This window comes from Macaca fascicularis, chromosome 10, assembly GCF_037993035.2.
Source record: "Macaca fascicularis isolate 582-1 chromosome 10, T2T-MFA8v1.1".
NCBI classification, from domain to species: domain Eukaryota; kingdom Metazoa; phylum Chordata; class Mammalia; order Primates; family Cercopithecidae; genus Macaca; species Macaca fascicularis.
In genome coordinates this window covers 113,361,918-113,380,182 of record NC_088384.1, presented here as the reverse complement: position 1 = coordinate 113,380,182, position 18,265 = coordinate 113,361,918, and positions in this window count along the sequence as shown.

Sequence of the window (18,265 nt, the reverse complement as noted above, 5' to 3'; positions counted from 1 at the left end):
CCCAAACCCTACTAGCCGGTGTTTCCTCCAAACAGTCCCAGAAGGGCTGTTGGGAGGGCCAAAACCTTTGTGCAGGCTGGAAAGGAGTGTTGTTTAAATTAGGTGCAAAGATCTGTTCCACCTCTAACACATCCAAAAGGGAAAAAAGGGAGGCAAGGATGGGGAGGCCCTTTCAACAAACCAGACAGGAGAGGATAGCGTACTTCTTACATTTAAACAAGGTGGCTTCTTTAGCAAATATAAGTGAATTTTAACATTTTGTAGATTCATGTCAGGGTGCGGTGGCTCATGCCTGTAATCCCAGCACTTTGGGAGGCCGAGGCGGGCAGATCCCTTGAACTTAGGAGTTTGAGACCAGCTGGGGCAACATGGTGAAACCATGTCTCTACAAAAAATACAAAAATTAGCCAGGTGTGGTGGCCTGAGGTGGAAGGATTGCTTGAGTCCTGGAGGAGGAGTTTAGAGTGAGCTGAGGTTCATGCCACTGCCACTCCAGACTGGGTCACAGAGCAGACCTTGTCTCAAAAAAAAAAAAAAAAAAGAAAAATATTGTACGTTCTTGTTAGACAAAAAGTAGAGAAAATGCCATAATATTTTCTTCTTGAGGGTTTACAGCCATTTTTTGCTTTGCATTTTTTAGCTTTAAAAAAATTATAAGATTGCTACATGCTTCTCATAAGATACTGACATAATTCAGAAGCGTGTGAGGTGTGAGTGAAAGAGAAAGAGAGCTCCCCGCTCCCCATCACTGCAGCTGCACTGGCTCCACCTTCATGGGTCCTGCTTTTTTTTTTTTTGAGATAGGATCTCCCTCTGTCACCCAAGCTGGAGTGCAGTGGCGCCATCATAGCTCACTACAGCCTTGACCTCCTGGGCTCAATCGATCCTCCTGCCTCAGTCTCCCAGTGTGTTAGAATTACAGTTGTGAACCACTGCTTCTGGTCTAGTCTGCTCTGCTCTTTACGCTGTAACCTTTGGATCCTGGAATGGTTCCTTCCTGCTCTAAGGCCTTTGCACTTGCCTTTCCCTTAGCAGCTTGGGACTCCTTGTCCTTTTTCTTCCCCTACTCTCTTCCCTTCCCCTCCCAAATCCAACCTGGCTAACTCTCCTGCAGCCTTCAGATCGCCCTCTGAACATCTCCCTGGGCTACACCCCTGTGTCTTGACTCCTGGTTACCATGTGCCCACAGTTCCACATGGCACATGGAATGATTGAATGAATGATTCCCCATGCAGTTACCTGTGTTACCTATTCCTTGTATTTTATCCCAGGCATTTTTCTATTCATGCCTAAATTAGCAACGTGTCTAGAGTAAGACCTCATTCTGCAGACTGGTATTGCTGCCTCTGATAATAATAGGAACTGAGGTTTGCTGACAGTCAGACACTGGGCCCAGTACTTCATGCACAAAATCTCATTTACCCCCTTCCATTTTACAGCAGAGAAAGTTGGGTACTGAGAAGTATAGAAATTGCTGGGTTTCATAAAGATGCAAGTGATAAGGTGCTGACAGAAAAGGTTTCTTTGATCTAAGCCGCTATACGATATTGCCTCAAAGTCAAGGTAACTTAGTATTGATGAATTAATTTGCTTGTTCTTGTAGCCAGTGATCATGTACCAGGATGTGACATAAAGCAGATCAATAAAATAAAATTAAATATAATGTTACGAAGACACCAAAATATTTGCAAGCCTATGGGTCATCTTATTAACAAAAGCAGGATGTTCACCTATTTTTAGAGAATGCTGTCATGCACCACCATGGAACCAACACCAGCTTCCATGACTGTCAACTCATGGCCAACATTTTTTCACCCGCATCCACCCCCTTCCCTACCCTCACACCAGATTATTTTGAAACCAATCCCAAGAATCATATTATTTTATTAATAAGTGTTTCAGCATGTTTCTAAAAAATAAGGACTCTTAAACACATTATAATTCTATTATCATACTAAAATGTATGTTAACAATCATTCTTTAACATCACCAAGTATTCTGTCTGTTGAAATTGCCCCAATTTTCAGCAATTGTTTTCTTCTCATTTAAAAAATTTATCTATTTTTAATTGACACATAAAAATTGTATATATCTATCCTATACAACATGTTGTTTTGAAATCTGTATCCATATTTAGCTTAATTAGCTAAATCAAGCTAATGAACATACACCTTAGCATCACATACTTATCACAGAACACACACAGGTAGTCCTAAAATCTACTCGCAGCGATTTTCAAGAATGCAGTACCTTGTCATGAACTGTAGGCACCATGGTGTACAATAGATCTCTTGACCTTATTCAACCTGTCTAACTGGAATTTTATTTTATTTTATTTTTTTTTTTGAGATGGAGTCTCGCTCTGCCGCCCAGGCTGGAGTGCAGTGGCCGGATCTCAGCTTACTGCAAGCTCCGCCTCCCGGGTTCACGCCATTCTCCTGTCTCAGCCTCCCGAGTAGTTGGGACTACAGGCGCCCGCCACCGCGCCCGGCTAGTTTTTTGTATTTTTTTTTTTTTTTTTTAGTAGAGACGGGGGTTTCACCGTGTTAGCCAGGATGGTCTCGATCTCCTGACCTCGTGATCCGTCCGTCTCGGCCTCCCAAAGTGCTGGGATTACAGGCTTGAGCCACCGCGCCCGGCCAACTGCAATTTTATATCTTTTGACTCCATCTCCCCAGTCTCCTAACCCCCCTCTGTTGCCCACCATGCTACTCTAACTTCTATGAATTTGACTTTTTTAGATTTCACTTGTAAGCGAGACCATGTGGCATTTGTTATGTTTGTTTAGTTTGTTTTCATCGAGATGCGAATAAGGTCCATCCACACATGGCTGTTGGTTGATATGACTCTTAAGCCTCCTTAATTCTGTAGGTTCTTCTCCACTTTTCTTTCCTTGCAATTTACTTGTTGAAGAAACTGAGTCATTCGTCCCAGAGAGTTTTGTGCAATTGGGAGTTTGGGGATTGCATCCCTGTGATATCATTTACTATGTTTTTCTGTTTCAGATATTTCTTATAAATTGAGGGTTGAATTTGGAGGCTTAGCTGTTTCTGGTTTGATTTTTTTTCATAAAAATATGTCATAGGTGGTTTGAAATATTTATTTTTATTTTTAGGCGGAATCCTGCTCTGTCGCCCAGGCTGGAGTGCAGTGGTGTGATCTCGGCTCACTGCAACCTCCGCCTCCTGGTTCAAGTGATTCTTCTGACTCAGCTTCCTGTGTAGCTGAGATTACAGGTACCCACCACCACGCCTGACTAATTTTTGTATTTTTAGTAGAGATGGGGTTTTGCCATGTTGGCCAGGCTGGTCTTGAACTCTTGACCTCAGGTGATCCGCCCACCTCGGCCTCCCAAAGTGCTGGGACTACAGGCATGAGCTGCCATGCCCGGCCTAGGTTTGAAATATTTAGAACCTCCATTATAACCTTCCAGAACTTCTTGTGGCTGGGACTTCCAGGTTGAGAACTTCAGAGCTAGCCTCAGTCTCAGCCTCTCATTCACTGAAGTAGCAGCCAAGCCCCGGAGGCTAAGTCACGCTCAGCAAAATCCCTGCAGCCTGCAAAATCCCTTCACAGACTACTGACCTAGACGGAGAAAGCTCAGGAGGGCTTTAGAAAAAGCAGCTTCCCTCTGCTGCCCTGAGTCGCCCTGGGGATTTGCAGGGGAGGTTCCCCGACCTGGTTCGCTTTCTGCTTGCTAGCACGCAGGGTGGCTATGTGCCACAGCCCAGCCTGACTCATCCTCTCTGCTTTTTATTTCTTTCCTCCTCACACCCTCACTGAGCTGCTAATTGCTCTCCTCCACCCTCCCCCTTGGTTGGAATCCTGAGGCCCTGACCTAGAGACACCCCATCACAAGTGTTTTCCAGCCAGCTCCAAAACCTCATCTCTGCTTTATTTGAAAATCAGTCAACATTAAACAGAGACTTGCTCTGGTTTAAGGAGACTTTTAAAACTCTAATTTTCCTTTTCTCCCTTCGCTGCTGCTTTTTCTTTTTTATTGTTTGTTTTCCATTTTTTTAAAGACTTCTTGGCAACTGGTTTTGGGAGAAAGAGACCCTTTTGCAAAGGACCAGAAGGCATGTCCAGTGTTCAAACCCAAGGTGATGAAACCCCAAAGGTGTTTTCCTTTCCACATCTCTGTCTCTTCCACTCCCAGGCACACACCAGAAGGGCTGTCCGATTTACACATTGGCAGGTTTATGATTCATCCAACAAATGGTTTAAGCACCTTCATGGTTCCCAGGGCCCTTCTTAGTACTGGAGATTCAGCCAAGCTCGGCATCACCAAGTTCCTGCACACACATTGCTGGGGAAGGCAGATTAAAAAAAAAAAAATTCCAGGAGTGGTGGCTCATGCCTGTAATCCCATCATTTTGGGAGGCTGAGGCAGGAAGATCGCTTAAGCCCAGGAGTTTGAGACCAGGCTGGGCAACACATTGAGACCCCATCTCTGCAAAATATATTTTTTAAAAAATTAGCTGGACATCGTGGCTCATGCCAGTAGTCCTAGCTACTTGGGAGGCTGAGGCAGGAGGATCACTGGAGCCCACGAGGTTGAGGCTGCAGTGAGCTATGATCAAGTCACTGCATTCCAGCTTGGGTGACAGAGGGAGACCCCATCTCTAAAGAAAAACAAAGAAAGAAAAAAAAATACACAATTTAAATTCAATCACGATGTGTTAGAGGGAAAAACGATCTGGGTGGTAGGAAAGTGGGTGACTGGGCAGGAAAGTGCAGTGAAGGTGGGAGAGAAGAGGGCAGAAGAAACCTGTCTCAGGTGAGGACCTTGGAGCTAAAGCCTTAGCTATGAAGAAGATCTGAGGGGACGAGCTCCAGGCAGAGGGAGCGAGGAGCTATGCAAAGCCCCTGCAGAGAGATTCACTGGGAGAACTTAAAGGTCAGAGAGCAGGCCAATGTTGTTGGAGAGATGGGCGGGGGGTCTATTGGCCACAGTGAGGAAACAGGTCTCTGTTCTAAGGCAGTGATTCCTTAGTGCTGGGGGTGATTTGGCCCCTCAAAGGACATTTGGTAATGTTGGGAGACATTTTTGGTTGCCACCCATTTGGGGGCAGTTACTCCTGGCATCTAGTGGGTAGGGGCCAGGGATACTGCCTAAGTCCTGCAAAGCACAGGACAGCCCCTATCACAGAGAACTCGTCAATCCCGGATATAATAGTGCTGAGGTTGAGAAACCCTGGTCTAAGAGTGGTGGAAGGTCACTGGAGGGTCTGAAGCAAAGGAAGGATGTCGTGTGTGTTAAAAAAGGAGAGTGGAGTGTGGGGAGGGAGGGTGGAGGTGGGGAAATGGGGAGACATTGCACTCGTCTCAGTGAGAGATGCTTCTAGTTCCAGGAGGCGGACCTCAAGGATGGAGAGAAGGCGGATGTTTTGAGATTGTTCCTATTCAAGTAAGCTATGGTCAAACACGTTTTGGAAATGTACACTATACCGAGATAAGCAGTCTAGCATGAATCCCAGAGCAAGACTATTTAAGTTCAGATCTTGGCTCTGCCTCTTGTTAGCTGTGTGATCTTGGGCAGGATTCTCAACTTCTCTGTGCCACAGTTTTTCCATTGTAAAGTGGAATAATAGTGTCCATCTCAGAGGGCTAATGTAAGGAGTAAATTAGTTAATATACATATAAATAAACTAGTAGATGACTAGAACACTGTGAATACTCAATAAGCATTGTCTGGTATTAGTACATACTCGTTTTGGGAGTATCACTGGTTATAAACACAAATTGAAGTCTCTGAGAAGACCTGTAACAAAACTTGCTGGACTTGCTTAGCTTGCATTCACTAAACTTATATTTTCATGACACGTCCCCCACCCCCACCAATTGTCTGAACACTCCGAAAACCAGAGATCCTCAGAAAACATTTTATTATTTATTTATTTATTTATTTATTTATTGAGATGGAGTGTCGCTCTGTCCCCCAGGCTGGAGTACAGTGGTGTGATCTCGTCTCACTGCAACCTCCACCTCCGGGGTTCAAGCAATTCTCGTACCTCAGCCTCCTGAACAGCTGGGATTACAGACGTGCACAACCACACCTAGCTAATTTTGTATTTTTAGTAGAGACAGGGTTTCACCATGTTGGCCAGGCTGGTCTTAAACTTCTGGCCTCAGGTGATCCACCTGCCTCGCCCTCCCAAAGTGCTGGGATTACAGGCATGAACCACTGTACCCAGACCCTCAGAAAACATTTTAAAATCATCTTTATTGAGATCTAATTCACAGATCATAAAATTCATTCTTTTAAAGTATACAATTCAATGGTTTTTGGTATATTGAAAAAGTTGTGCAGTCGTCCTCACAATCTAATTTTGGAACATTTTGTCTCCTCGGAAAGAAACTCTGTACTTATTAGTAGTCTCACCTCATTCTCCCTTCCCCCAGCCCCTGGAAACCACTCATCTACTTTCTGTCTATGAATGTGTCTGTTCTGGACATGTCACATAAATGGAGTCATACAGTATGTGGCCTTTTGTGATTGACTTCTCTCACTGAGTGTAGTGTTTTCAAGATGCTGCCATGTAGCATGGATCTGTGTTTCATTCCTCGTTCATGGTCAAATGTTATTCCACTGCAGGGAGAGACCACATTTAGTTCATGCGTTCATCAGTTGCTGGACATGGGTTGGTTCCAGTTTTTGGTTATTATAAATAAAGCTGCTATGAACATTCATGTACAAGTTGCAGTGTGGATACATGTTTTTATTTCTCCTGGGTAGACACCTAGGTGTGGAATTGCTGGGTCACATGGTGAGCTCAGTGTTGAGCTTTTTACAGAGGAGAGCACTCTGAGGTTTGTGGATGTTGGCATTTTGTTTGCTCTGCCATTTCCCCCTCTTCTCGTTCCTCTCCCGCCATGTTCCCCCTGTACTCCTAGATGCCAGTGAGAACTTTGCCTCTTCCCAACTGTTCGATCTTGAGGAAGTGATTTATCCTTCTCTGAGCCTCCATTTTCTCACCTGTAAAATGGGAATAAAGATGAAATGGGATTATTTGTGTAAAGTGCTTGCTCTAGTCCTAGTAGTCAACTGGTTGAAGCCGTATTGTTGCTAGTGGCATCTGTGAGTGTGCATTGTGAGATCTTCTTCATGTAAGCAGTGTATGGATTGGTAGATGCAATTGCCAGCAATGCTGTGATAAAGAATCCTGTGCTTGTCTCCTGGGCAGGACATAGGATACGCACATCTTCACCTCCATTGGAGTTGGCCAACTGAATCTCTAAGGCAGTTGAACCAACGCACACTCCCGGTGGAAGAGTTTTCACCACACCATTTTTGCTGAGCCCTGATAATTTCTTTCTTTTTGCCCATTTGGTGGGTGTGACACAATGCCACCTTATAGTTTTGATTTGGATGCCAGATACTTTATCTGGATTATGTTATTTAGCACTTGCAGACACCTTGTGAGGTTCATACTAATATGATTCTTTTTTTTGAGGCAGAGTCTCATTCTATTGCCCAGGCTGGAGTGCAATGGCACGATCTCAGCTCACTGCAACCTCCGCCTCCTGGGTTCAAGCGATTCTCCTGCCTCAGCCTCCTGAGTAGCTGGGACAACAGGTGCTCGCCACCACGCCCAGCTAATTTTTGTATTTTAGTAGAGACAGGGTTTCACCATGTTGACCAGGCTGGTCTCGAACTCCTGACCTTGTGATCCACCCACCTTGGCCTCCCAAAGTGCTGGAATTACAGGCATGAGCCACCGTGCCCGGCCATATGATACCCATTTTGCAGAGGAAGAAACAGACTTTGAGAAGTAAAGGGCTGGCCCATGAAACATGAAGCCAGGCAGTCTGGTTCCAATGCCTAGGCTCTCCACCTGAGCTTTACTCTGCCTCCTTGGGGCCTGGGCTGATGAATAAACATGAAAAAGACCCCAGAGTGACTACTGAGACTGCCAAGAAATTGAAGAACTACATTCACTCTTTCCATCAGCAAATACTTATTTGTGCCAGGCTCTGTGAACAAAATAAAGTCCCTATTCCCAGGACTTCTGGTCCAGTGTGGGGAGACAGCAAATAGATATGCAACATTACGTAAGCTCTGGGAGAAAAATCAAGCAGGAAAAGGGGCTGCAGGGTGATGTTTGTCTGAGGAGGTCAAGGGAGGCTTCTCAAGGAAGAGACATTTGGACAGAGAACTGGACATTCATACAGGAAGGGACGTAGTGAGAGTGTGAGCCACGTGGCCAGCTGCAGGAAGAGGTTTTTTGGCAGAGAGAACAGCACACGCAAAGTTTGCATGGTGGCATGATTGGGGAGTTTGAGGAATACCAAGGCAGCCTTGGTAGGCAGAACTCTAGGGCTGGCTCTGGATTCTCATTCTCTGGTTATCCAACCAAACAGGAATCCAGGGACTGCTGCGAAGGATTTGAATTTGAAATGAAAGTCCCAAGTCGGTTGATCTTAGGATATGAAGATGATCCTAATGGGCCTCATCTAATCAGAGGGGCCCTTTAAGAGCAGCGGATCCTCTCTGGCTGGCGCAGGAGAAGTCAGAGGGTTTGGAAGCAGGAAAAGGATTCCAGGGACCCTTGCTGGCTGAAGATAGAGGAATCCACGAGACAAGTAATGCAGGTGGCCTCTCCAGGCGCTGAGAGCTGCCCCCAGCTGAAAGCCACCAAGGAAATGGGGACTACAAGGATCTGGATCCTGCAGTTAGAGAAATGAGCTCAGAAGAGAACCCAAGCTCCTGGTAAGAACATAGCTGGCAACACGTGATTTCAGCCTGAGCAGAGAACCCAGACGCACTGCACTAGACTTCTGACCTACAGAACCATGAGCTTCTAAACAGGTGTTGTTTTAAGCTGCTAAATCTGGGGCAATTTGTTACACAGCATAGAAAACAAATATAGAAGTTGTGTGGCTGGGACAGGGGACACAAGGGGCAGAAGGAGGAGATGAGGCTTGGGAGGGACTGATTGCCGTGGTGAGGACTTTGGCTTTTATGCCGAGGGAGGCGGGAAGCTGCCAGAAATGTGTGACTCTCAGACCGCCTGGCCCTCTGCCACACACTCGCCTTCTCGCAGGTTCCATCCTGCCCAGTTTTTGTTCCACCACCGCAGCCCACTTCCTTGTGTTTATCCATCTATCAAGTGATGTGTGTATGTGAGTCAGTCAGGCCCTGTTGATTGCAGGGGACAGGAAACCAGCAGAAAGTACTTATCCTCCAAATCCAGGGACTTCAGGGTGAGCTAGATCCAGGAACTCAAGCATTACTTTCAGAAATCTGTGTCCTTCCGCCTCTGCCCTTCGCTCTCTTCTGTGTGTCTGCGTTTTCAGGTGGGCTCCCCACATGGTGGCCAGGATGGTCACCAGCAACTCTGGCCTTCACCCTGCCATCCCAGTGATCCAGGCAGAGAGACCCCCACCTTTCTCTCAATGGCTCTCTTAAAAGTCTTAGAGATGACACGCCTTAGCCCAGCTGGGTCACAAGGTCACTGTGAAGCCAGTCACAAAAGGTGGGCAGCCGTGGGGAGAATACATTTAATGGCTGGGCCTGGGCCATGCACTTCTTCCAGGAGGCAAGCAGGGCAGAGGGCTCCAGGCCCACCCTGAAACCCCCTGGACTGTGAAAGTGAAGAGTGGTCCTTTATGGGGTCACTCGGGTGCCACCTGCAGCAAGAGAGGAAGCAGATGCTGGTGGTCAAAGCAGCAGATGCCCCTGAGAGTGGTCAGCTTGGTCCACACCTCCAGGTGCCGTGGGTGCCTGCACTCAGATACGGCTTGGAGATTCCAGAGCATCGCGCTCTGTTGCGTTCGGGTCACCCCCCTATCTCTGTATCCTATTAGGTCTTGGCACAGGCAGCAGGACTTGTGGAAATATGACAGAGCCCTGCCTTTGACCTGGTTGTTTACTGGAGAAATAAATAGAGAAAATCAGCTGAACAGATGCTTGGATGAACGGAGCAGCCCTGGGAGGCACATGCAACAGTCGCCTTTGTAAACAGACGCGGCTCAGAAAGTCTGTCTGAGCCCCAAACAAACGAGGCCTGCAGCCAAGCGTGAAGCCATCTGGGTTCCCCAACCAGCAAGGATGAGGCACCCTGGAGCCGTGGGGCCACTGGGGCTGGGGGATTGCCCAGGATGCCCCAGCCTGTAGGGGTGGTAGGGGTGCGCACTGACTCTTACATTTTCCCCTTGCTCTTTTGGAAATGCAGTTTTGGCTTTGGGAGTCCAAGGTGGGCGGATCACGAGGTCAGGAGATCGAGACCATCCTGGCTAACACGGTAAAACCCCATCTCTACTAAAAATACAAAAAATTAGCTAGGCGTGGTGGCGGGTGCCTGTAGTCCCAGCTACTCGGGAGGCTTAGGCAGGAGAATGGCGTGAACCCAGAGCAGAGCTTGCAGTGAGCGGAGATCGCACCATTGCACTCCAGCCTGGGCGACAGAGCAAGACTCCATCTCAAAAACAAAACAAAACAAAACAAAAATATATATACATATAAATAAAATGCAGTACTGGAAACAGGTCTGGGAGGAGAGGGACTGATTGGCTTGGAGATTCCCCTCCCCAAACACCAATAATCATTACAATCGACCTTGCAATAGCCTAAGGATTTTATCAGAGTCCCCTTCTCCCCGGCACATGTATGATTCTCTCATGACATCTCCTCTGCTTGAGCTCCAGCCATATGGGCCTCTTCGCTGGTCCTCAAGGACACCAAGTATGCTTGTGTCTCAGGGCCTGCGCACCTGCTGTTCCCACTGCCTGTGACGCCCTCCCCACCCCAGCCCTGTGGCTTGCCCCTCACTTCCATTAGGTTTCTGCTCAAATGCTCCCTTAAAACACAGGACTTGTATCAGGCTCTGTTTCGCTGCAGCGGCAAACAACCCAAGCCCTCCATGCCCCGACACACCAAATGTTTATCTCTCACACACACAGCACCTCCAACCTCATTCTAGGGGGATCTGAGACCCAGGCTGATGCAGACTCCGTCTCCACTTTCACCGTCACAGTGTCAGAGGAAAGGGAGTGTGGCAAGTCACAGTGACACCTGTCACTTCCATGCACACTTTGTTGGCCAAAGCAAGTCACAGATGTCTGGGAGGAGAGCCAAAAACATGAGTGACTAGCTCAGTGTCACCTCCTTTCTTAGTCACCCTAAATAAGCAGTCCCACCCTGCTTTAATGCCTTTCCTACGCTGCTCCCCACCTGACAGTATGGATATTTAGCTGTTGTTCCCTCGCTTCCCCCTAGAATAAGGTCTTCCTGAGGGCAGGACTTTGGTTTTGTTCACTGGTTTGCCTGCAATATTTAGAACACTGCCTGGCAGCATTCAATATGCACTCAAATAAGTGTTAGTCAAATGAATCAAGAGCATTATAAACAGTTAATATCGAAGGCTACTGACCACGTGCCAGCTGCCATGCTAAGAGCTGTTCGTGCATTTACTCATTTGATCCTTGTCTCAATCCTGTGGGGGATGTAGGTCTATATGACCCCCATTTTCCATATAAGGAAACTGAGGCTCAGAGGGGTTGAGACAGTTGCCCAAGGTCACACAGCAAGTGAGTGGGCAGAGCCAACCTCTTGACCCACCTCTGAGGTGCCCTGCAACCAGTCACTTATGACCAAGAGGGCAGGGTCGCTATGTCCAAGCACAGAAGTGGAGACAGGGCCTGGTGAGCATTTTCAGAGGGCAGAGCACCAGTGGCAGAAAATAATAAAAGTATCTCTAGTTCTTGGGTGCCAGGCACAGTGCCAAGGGAGGCACATGCACCTTCTTATGGTCACAAGCATTGTTGGAATCCCCATTGAACAGGGGAGGAATCTGGAGGTGATGACACTTTCCAAGGTGCTGCTAGTCTCCAGGAAAACCTGAGGCCCTGGTCTTCCAGATCTGGAGGCTGAAACACTAACCACAAGGCTGTCCTACCTTTTTGCTGACCTGTACGTCCAGAGCATTGCAAAAGAGGCATTAATTTCCATTGTCACTGTGCCCAGGGCCCCTCAGCAAGTCAGCAGGCTCCGCTTTCCTCTGCTGTGACTGTATGAAGCTCCTTGATGGGGACATAATGCAAGCCATTGCCTTGTTGCCTAATAGTTTATTGCATTCTGTTTTTCCAGCCCAGAAAAGAAGGCGAACTTTAATGTTTTCCTCCTGTGAATGCTTGTACTTCTGTCCAGGCTTGTCCCTAACCCCTCCCTGGGTTCTATCTGTCACTCTCCACTGACTCCTTGCCTTTTCTCTGAATTGCTGCAACAATCACATAGAAGAGTGCAGGGGATTCCTCCACAGATGCCTGGGTTCGGGTCTCAGCCCCACCACTTACTGGTTCTGTGCCCCAGAGCATGTTTCTCAGCCTTTCTGAGCCTCAGTTTTCTCATCTGTGGAATGGGAATAATGACCATTCCTAACTCATAGGGTTGAGGGCTAAATGCATCAACTATGTAAAGACATGCATTGAGTGCTCCATCAGTGGGAGAAACCATCATTTCTGAGGACTCTGGTGGCACCAAACATCTCTTCTGAAGTGTTTGAGGTCCATCAAATTTGGCACAATATTGTTCATGCCTCACTATTTGGAAAAGCAAAAAAATTGCAAACACTCAGTTATTCGCCAATACAGTACAAAATTGACTCAATCAATTCTCTGTGTCTGCAATGGAAAACTCTACAGCTGGTAACAAAACCACTGTATTGCCTGAGGGGACTTTGGCTGAAAAAGGCGGTTGTGTCACATACCACATTAGTAGGTTAGATTTTGGGGATTTCGCCTTCTGCATTACATATTTCTGAAATATTTAAATTATTTTATAAGGTAGAGGTTGTTTTGTAATCAGGAGAAGCAAAAGAGGTGTGAGCTTCATGTAATGGGGTCCACAAGGAACTTTGTATGTCTATGACTTTGTTTCCCACTTTCCTTGACTCATCTTCAAAGAGTTTGGGCGTTCTCAAAGTAGAAACCCTCATTACTGGTGTCTTTGGAACTCCTGATTTGCTGCTGAATAAAAACAGAGTTCAATGGGTCTGGTAGGTTTGGTTATGGTCTTGTAAGGACTGTGAATTTCCCTCTGTGTGCCCTATGCAAGTGCTCAGCCCACCGGTCTTTAAATAAAGTTCAGTGCTGCCTGATTTAGTGGCACAGGTGGGAATCATTGCCTGAGCTTCTGTTTGGAGGTAGCAGTGTCCTTTTCATCACCCATACTGCTTTCTTCTGACTACCTTGAAAACCATATCCACGTGCTTTGTAATTATTTTATTAGCCCTACATGTAGAGGTGGTGCTGGCAGCTGGGCAACCCCTTGAACTCGATTATCCCAATGCCACTCTGCATCCCTGCACGTTTCCTGTCACTCGGGTTTGTCTGCTAGTCCCAGCTCTTCTATCAAGCAAGTAGTTTAAGAAGCACTGTCAGCTCTGACACCCAGGCTGAGGCAGCCTCCACTTCTATTTGTACTTTTGCAGTCACAGCATTAGGGGAAAGGGAGTGTGGTAAGTCACACAGTGACATCTGTCACTTCCATGCACATTTTCTTGGCCAAAACAAGTCACAGGTGTCTGGAAGGAGAGCCAAAAGTCAGCAATTCAGACCTCAGTTAACTCATTAGCATCTTGTTGAGACAGGGTAACTTCTGGAAAGAAAATAGCAGGCAGACGGAAGCAGTCACCAAACCTCTGACTGGAGACCTCTGGGATGACCGTCCCACAATCACTGGGCTTCCAGTGATCACTTGCTTTTATTTCTACCATGTTTGATGGGGAGTCAGTTTGACATGTCTTTCAAAAGATTGGTTTGGGCCTCAGTCCCATATGCCCCAATCCCAGCAGACGAGACCAGCAGTCATGAACAGAGTCCCTGAGATTAACTCCCATTCCCAGTTACAGACAGCTAACTTTGGTTCCTGGTGGTTAATGGCATAGAATCTGCAGCTAGTGTGCCTGATTCACACCTGAGTTCTGCCTCTTACTAGCTGGTAGCCTTGGGCATGTTCTCCATCTTCTTGGGTCTCAGTTTCTCTATCTGTAAGATGCTGATGGTAAGGTACCCACCTCAAGATTATTATGAGGACTAAGTGAGTTCATACATGCAAGAAGCTTAGAACAGGGCCTAGCACATATTAAGTGCTCATAAACATTAGCCATCATGATTGCTATTCATATTATTATTATTATTATTGGTTTTTGTCTCAGTAGTGATGACAATGTTTGTCATTATGATTACATGCTCAAACTCTGTTCACATCTTTTCTCTGTCCATTTCCATCAATTTGATAAAAAGGTCTGTCTGTATTGGCCAAAGGTTACATCACCCCCTTTCACGATCCTGGATTTTAACTGTCAACTCAGTTTTGCCTCCCTAGAATTTGAGAATGCCACACTTTTATTTCATTTCATCCATTGCCTGTGATGTCCCACGCCAGGCCCTTGTACCCTCACCTCGAATGCCTCCTCCCATCCTCTGCCCTGATGGGTGTTGCTCATTCCTGGGGATGACTTCATCTATGAGGTCCTCTGCACCCTCACCACCCCTGCCTCTCATGCCCACAGCTCCCAGTGACTCACCACCATTCCTGTGTGCACTTGGATGGAATCTTCTACTGAGAGCCAACTGCTGTCTAGGTCTCCCACCTGTAAGTAGGACCATTGGATCACACAGTTGTTAAGGTCCTGTTCAAGCCAATATGGGTCTTTGGAACATAGCTAAGAAAATATTGATGACACCTGTATCAAAGGAATCATGAAATGTTAGTTAAGGACATGAAAGAAGATCAGAATAAATGGAGCTATGTGTCTATATTCATGGATGTAAGACTCAATATTATAAAGATAAGAATGTATTCACATTTACTGAAGTTCAGTGAAATTGCAACAATTACTTTTGGATGTTGCATTTCTCTTTTTAAGTCCAGTCAAGTGAAGCAGTGGGAGTGGGGAAGGAACACATAAATCTGTAACCGGCTGTGATCAATTAGTTGTAAACACCATGGCACATCCTGGGCCAGCCAGGATGTTGCATTCCTAGTGAAACTTAACAAACCGATTCCAAAACTCATATGGAAAAATACAGACGAAGAATAATTTAGACAATTATTCCAAAGAATATTTGTCTAAGAAGAATATGTAGGGAAGGCATGCCAGACGTCGAGTTGTTCACAAAGCTCTAGTTATTGAGAGAGGCCGATATTGAAATAGTGATAGAGAAATAGATGAATGAAACAGAATGGAAACTTGCTCCATGACTCAGGTGGCCTTGAAGACAAGGGAAAAGAATGGGTCATTCAAAAAATAATGCTGGGACAACTATTTCTCCATACCTTAAAAAAATTGATTCCAGCCGTATATCATACCCAACACTCAATTCAGGATGGATTAAACACCTGTGTATGAAAACCAAAACTTCAAAAAGAACATGTTGGAAAATATGACTCTTGGGGAAGGAAGGATTTCTTCTATGGATGAAAACCAAAACCTCAAAAACGAAAATGTTGGAATATGACTTTCGGGGAGAGAAGGATTTCTTAAATACTCCAGGTAGGAAAGGTGAGGAAGATAGTGGTCAGGCTGTGTGTTCTGGCTGTGAGTCACTCCAGCTGCCACCTGCTGGCAGTGTTATGCTGGGCATACTCTTCATCTCTGTGCTTCAACTGGTAAAATGTGGGTGTGCATTTTGGAAAACTAGCCCACTGCTGCCTTTCCCCATTCTTTTTTCGCCTGCAAAGTCAGTCCAACTCCCACCATGGAAGATGAGTGCTCTGGCTAATTTCTTTCTAGTGAACTGTAGGGCCGAGTCGAGGCATATGCCCCAATCCTAGCAGATGAGACCTGACGGCCTGTGTACCACGGGCTTCGGAGAAAAGCTCACTCCCTAAGAAACAGACGTCCAGGAGCAGACACCTTCCACCAGCACGTCATTCAGACTGCATGCGATACTTGGAGCCGCAGCAGCACCCTGTTACCACGAGGGCTCCAGTTGGAGGCATAGATGGGGGAGCACAGAGATGGAAAGAGCCGGGGTCCCTGAAGAGTTTATGGGGACACTGGTCTCGGCTGGGACTGCATGGACACCGGACATCACATTCTGGGAGAAGATACATTGTCTTTATTGTTCAATCCACTTAATGCATGATCTGTGATCTGCTGTTAGATTCGTTCTGACTGATGTATAACAGTCCTATGTCATGATTCCTTGTAAGAATTAAGGGAGGCAGCCAGACTGGGTGGCTCATGCCTGTAATCTTAGCACTTTGGGAAGTCGAGGTGGGTGGATTGCTTGAGCCCGGGAGTTTGAGACCAGCCTGGGCAACATGGTTGCCCATCTCTACCAAAAATACTCCCCCCTAAATTAACCAGGCATGGTGGTGTGAGCTGGTAGTCCCAGCTACTCTGGAGGCTGAGGGAGGAGGATTGCTTGAGCCTGGAAAGTCAAGGCTGCGGTGAGCTGGGGCACCACTGCACTCTAGCCTGGGCAACAGAGGGAGACCGTGTCTCAAAACAAAACAAAGAATTAAATGAGGTAACAATGTGTATAAAGCACTTTGCACAGTTGCTAGTCCTGCTGAGAGCTTGATAAATGACAGCTGCACAGTCGCTAGAACATGGAGGCCCCTCCCCGGGGTGACTGAATAAGGCTAATGGTCAGTTAGAGGCACTTACAACAGGAAAGGCTCTGGCTGGAGTTCAATGGGCATTATCCCACGAGTCCTCATAAAGGTCATATGAGGTCGGTACTATTATTGTCTCCATTTTAAACACCAGGAAACTGAGGCTCAGAGAGGTTAAGGAACTTGCCCAAGGGTCTGCAGCAAGAATGTGGTGGAGCCGGGACTTAAATCCAGGCCAGGCTTAGAAACTGCAGAACTTACTCATCTACTTTGGGAGACGGTTCTCCTAGGACAGGAGCCCTGATGTTTCCTTTGTGGGGTGGTGGGGAGCATTTTCATGTCATCAGCAAATCCTGCTGCATGGAGCCCCACCAGCTCCTGGAGAGTCCAGCGCCGGCCTCAGCCCTCTGCCTCACTGTGTCATGGCTGGTCCTGGTGCACTGCCCAGCGAGGCGAGGAAGAGCCAAGAACCCCTGGCTCAAACACCTCACTAATAGAGTTAGAATGTTCTTGTCAAGAAGGATTTCTTTTGGGGACAGCCAAGTGAGCCACATGCTCAGCTTTTAGAGGCAAAAGGACAAGCGTGACGCGTTCTTAGGGACTCAGCTATGGCAGCTGACACTTCCATCCTTAGGGCAGGGCGTACGAAGACGGGCCTGTTAGTTGCACATGAAATCCAACTTCCTTGGGGGTGTTTTGATGATTTCTGAACACTCTGGGCTTTCTTGCTAGGTTTCTGTCAATTTCCTCTTACGACTTCTGCAGGCAGTCTCGGTGCCAGCTCAAAAGGACCTCGATCGCTGGGACAGCAAGTGGTGGGGATGGCCCCTACCCTCTTGGGGAGTCTTTTCAACCCATCAGCTTGTGAAGGGGAGAGTGAGATACCTGAATCGGGGGAGGGGACCCCTGGTAAGATCCTTGACCATCTTAACATTATCTACAGCCCAAGGGGAAGTCCTGAGTCAGAAACTGCTGTTTCTGTTGCTTTTAAATCCCAGTCCTGGCTCTCCATGCAGATTTCCTTAGCCAACTTCAAGCTGGACACTGCACAGCTGAATCCCCCGGGAGCACTGGAGCTGGACGCTAATGAAGTCACCACTGAACTCTTGGGAGTCTTTGAAGACAGAGAAGCCAGGAGGCAGCATCTGAGGCCACCAGCCCAGGCCTTCAGCTCACAGGTCACAGCCTCCAGCAGGCCAGGGACTTGTGTGGCTTGTGACTCAGTGTCGGAGATAATTGCACAGAGACTTGCTTCCCTTTTCTTCTTATTCATCTATCTGCAACACTGAAACTCCCACCCTCCTTTGCATAATATATACAACGAGGGAAGCTGTCCCCATCGTCACATGCTTGTGAACAGCCGTGTGGGTCAGCTTCTCACTGTGTCTGGCTGTCTGGCTGCCGTTCCTGGGGTCCAGCATCTCCACTGTCACCCTGCTGAGATTCCATCTTGGGGTTATGGGTTCTTGTGTGCTGGTCACAGATAAATGATTTCATATTCTAGGCTATGCTGATCTTTTTACCACTCACCCAAAAATAGGCAAAATACAGATCCAAGAGGCCCCTTGCTGAGTCAGCTAGGCTGCTGGTGAGGAGGATGTGGGGAGTCCCTGCAGGGGCCTGGCCTTGGTCATCACGTTGAGCCCTAGGCTCCGACAGCCGGGGTGAGTGGATGTGGTATAAGCACACCAACCC